Genomic DNA, 3,937 nt, shown 5'->3' on the forward strand with positions numbered 1-3,937 from the left:
AACTATATTCGTCTTGAACAACTTTAAAAAGAAATAGTAAATTAAACTGAATGTTTGATGCATAATGATATTAATTGCTGAAAGCTCATATTTAGTACAAAAGAAAATATTTGTAAATATTTGTAAGGGTTTAAGGAGGAACTACCCCTCCTTAACCCCTCGCTCTTTGCGTAAAAGTTTGTATGTTTGTTAAAATTCTTTAAGAAAAACTGCTGAACCCAATTGGAATAAGAAGCTTTTCCAAAGCACTATAAAACTCTACCGTAAAGAGGTTGAGGAAAAGGCAGCCTCCATCATTTACAGAACAGTCTGTTCATTTTAAGTATCAATTTTTCTCATTAGTTTTAGTTGCAAGGGCTTGTTTTTTATACCTGATTCCAATAAAAGAAAACTTAAATGAGGTTAGCACTACTACTAGCCAGCTATGGACTTTTACTAAGTGAATGGAATGTGTGAAAACATTCTTAATGTAAAACCACCGGGTTAAAATAACAAGTTAAAAACTTGTGAAATAAAAGGGAATGGGAATTTCAAAATTTATATTGAAACTGTTTTGTAAAATAAAAATAGAATAGATATCTGCTATGAAATAATTAGGATATATAAGAGAGAAAAGCGATGCCACACTGAACTATTGAATTGAAGTAGAAAAACTATAAAAAGGAAGTAACGCTTAAACAAGACACTATTCTATGGAACTTGCAGAGAAGAATCGCACATAAATAATAATTTGTAAGGACATACAAATTTTTATGTCTATGGAAACAATAGGACTGGTGGCTTACAACTTTGAGAATTTCTAACACACAAATCTTCCTTTGTAAAACTTAAAATGGGTCTGGAAAATTTTTCGTTTGAAACTTGGTTGAAAGTACAAAATGTTTTTGTGCTCTTCAGCAATCATCTTCATTGAAAATTTAGTTTATTACAAAAATATATACTTAAACTGGAATACCGTTCCATTTGAAATCTATTAATGTCTTTCCATGTTCTTCAGGGACTTCTGAATTGTTCCTGAACCCACATTTAATTAGCCGCTATTTTTCCTTCAGTCCTGGATTTTAAACTGAAAAGCCCTAATCAACAGTTATTGAATTGCAATTCAATTACTTTGTTTGTTTTCTTAGTTTTAAAGAAATTTACAAATTGCTTTAAGAAAAAGAACGAAGCTTGATTTTGCTCGATAAGAGAAGACAAATTTATAGTTGGATGTTAAAATAAAAGTTTGAAATGTAAAGCAAGCATAGTATTTGAAAGAGAATAAAAGAAATATTGTTGAAAATTCCAAGGGGCTTTCTTTTCCCAAAGTAAGTGCTTAAAGTAGAAAGAAATCACCGGATTAAACGAAAAAAGAAAAATGTAAAGAAGTCTGGTTAATAAAATAGTACTGGTGATGAAATGTTGCTGGCACTAAGATCCAGTCTTAGCTTCACCTCGGATTGTGCGTAACATTAGATATTGTTTTACACAAGAATGTCATAGCATCCTGATTCAAACCCCCCTGTCTCTCCCGGGTGAACACAAACTCACACAAACACCCAAACACACACACACACTGTCCCTATGGAAGGGATTGAGAAGAGCAAAGATTACAAAAAATACAGTAAAATTTAAGCGGTGATGGTCCAATGGTTAGGATAAGAAGCGATGACTACGGTAGCCTAGGTCTCAATCTTCAGTGAGATTTAATTTTTTGAAATAGGTATGCTCCACTTTCCAGTGCCCTTCTAGCAGCAAAGAAAAAAAAGAAGAAAAAAGATATGCTTCAAGGACCTGGTTCAAACGTAAAAAGGCATTTTTTGGCTCTTCAATATGAGGGATTGTAACTATCCTCTATAAAACTTTCGATCATGTCGATTCCAATGTCAAAATTCTCATTGTCAAAAAAGCGAAATAAGGAAAATACACTTTCTTATTTGAAGTTCAAAATTCTTTACAGCATTGCGCGAAAAAAAATTAGGATGGTAATAACACCACTTATCGTAAATTTTGTTAACTGTACAGGATATCCTAAATTCTTTTAATCTCCTTCAGTTTACATCAATATTTTAAAAATAATTGCTTTTTATTTATAACTCCTCAAAGATGCCAAGGATAAAATACCCTTTGCATTTTTTATGCGACTAAATTATAAATTCTTTTAAGGGATGGTTTAAGATAAATGTGTATTAAAACTTATATTTAGTACCCTAATGTATCAAAAATCATATTACCTTCTAGTAATGATAATCTTAATGATTTACTTGTTCACTCTGTACATACCATAAAAAAATACACGATAGAGAAATACATGCGAGAAAAAGAAGAAATATGCACTCTTCACAAAAAAAAATTTAATATCTACTTATATACAAAACATGAAGGGTTTTCACTCGATGCCAATGACAATAAATAGAACCATAAAATCATATTTAAACACACTCAAATTACTTACACTAGTCAAAGAAAAATCAACTATTTAACCGGATCGATTACAATAATGGATCTAAAAATATACATACATCAAAAGAATCAGCTTATTATAATTCTTCCAAATATATAAGGTTCATCAAGTTTAGTGTTACTAGTGTTGTAAAATTACCGTAAAATAAAAAAATCGGTAAGTAAAATTGGTAAAATTAGTAAAATTAGGTAAAATTGGTATAATAAAGTAAAATAAGGTACTCCCTAGGAAACACTCGGTAAAATTGGTGTTTTGGAATTTCCTTGTAGCTACAAGACCAGTTGAGCATTTCTTTTTAAGCATCACTTACAGCTTTAAGTGAAATTTGTTTTAATGTTTCTTATTTTCCTGGGCTTAAAACGGTAATGCCCCTTTATCTAGAGTTTCATCAATTTAATTAGCTGTCTAGTTTATCCCATTGGTAATCTTGTGCCTATGGTAATACCTCAGCAATTGGACAGTGCCTGATTTCGGACATCTATTTTGTAAAAAAAAAAAAAATATAACATAAAAATAAATGAATAAATCAAATTTACCGTTATTTGGGAGTAAAATCATATTAGTCTTTTTTCTATGTTTAATCTTAAGATAAGCTACCCAAACAGCGTTGCTTATTTAAATAGCTTCAGCCATATTCCTCACATCATATGCATGTTGTTTTTCATTTATATATAAAAGTACGAAATATAAGTAAAAAAGAGGCTTGTAACACTTTGATGACTTAGATTAACTAAGCACTGGATCACAATTGATGAATATTCAGTCACTTTTAAAGTTTGACTTTCTCACAGCTCTATTTTTTAAAACAATAAAAAACTTTCGCGTAAAGAGCGAGGCGTTGAGGAGGGGACAGCCCCTTTCATATAAGGAATAATTTCTGTTCGTTTTAAGTTTTAACGTCGTTCCTGACTTTCAGTTAAAAAAAAATTGTTTTTTTTATTTAATTATATTAAAGATCGATATGGGTATAATGTATTATTTATTTTTAATATTTTTTTTTTTTTTTTTTTTTTTTTTTTTAGACCAGGGCACTTCGTATCGAAGGAGTTGTCGTAGGAACTTCGAAAAGGGCTCATCCGATTGAAAATAGAAAGGGCTGATGTACTTTTTAATAGTCGAAAGTGATTGGAGGGCGACTAATCCCCCTCCCAAGCCCACCCTTCCATTTGCCTTTATGTTTAAAAACTAAATGTTGCCTTAAGATTAAATCAAAATGCACTGCGTTAATGCTAATTTCCAATAAGGCATATCAGCAGTATCCCAAGAACGACTGACGGTATTATGTTCAAACTGTCGGGGCTGCTTCTGCTAATGAAATTTACCCAAGTCAAAATAGCGTAAGTGTATCCAAGCTATCAAAGAAAGTAAGCAGATTTTTTTGCGAATGATATCAAGTTTTCCATTTCAGGCAAACTAGAGGAGGTATGAAACGAAATTAAACACTACTATATGTGTCCAGATTTTTAAAAGGGTGCATGCTGTTAAAAATTACTG

The sequence above is a fragment of the Artemia sp. Qi Xiang Cuo genome, chromosome 3 (assembly GCF_049724085.1).
Source record: "Artemia sp. Qi Xiang Cuo chromosome 3, ASM4972408v1, whole genome shotgun sequence".
In the NCBI taxonomy this organism is placed as follows: Eukaryota; Metazoa; Arthropoda; class Branchiopoda; order Anostraca; family Artemiidae; genus Artemia; species Artemia sp. Qi Xiang Cuo.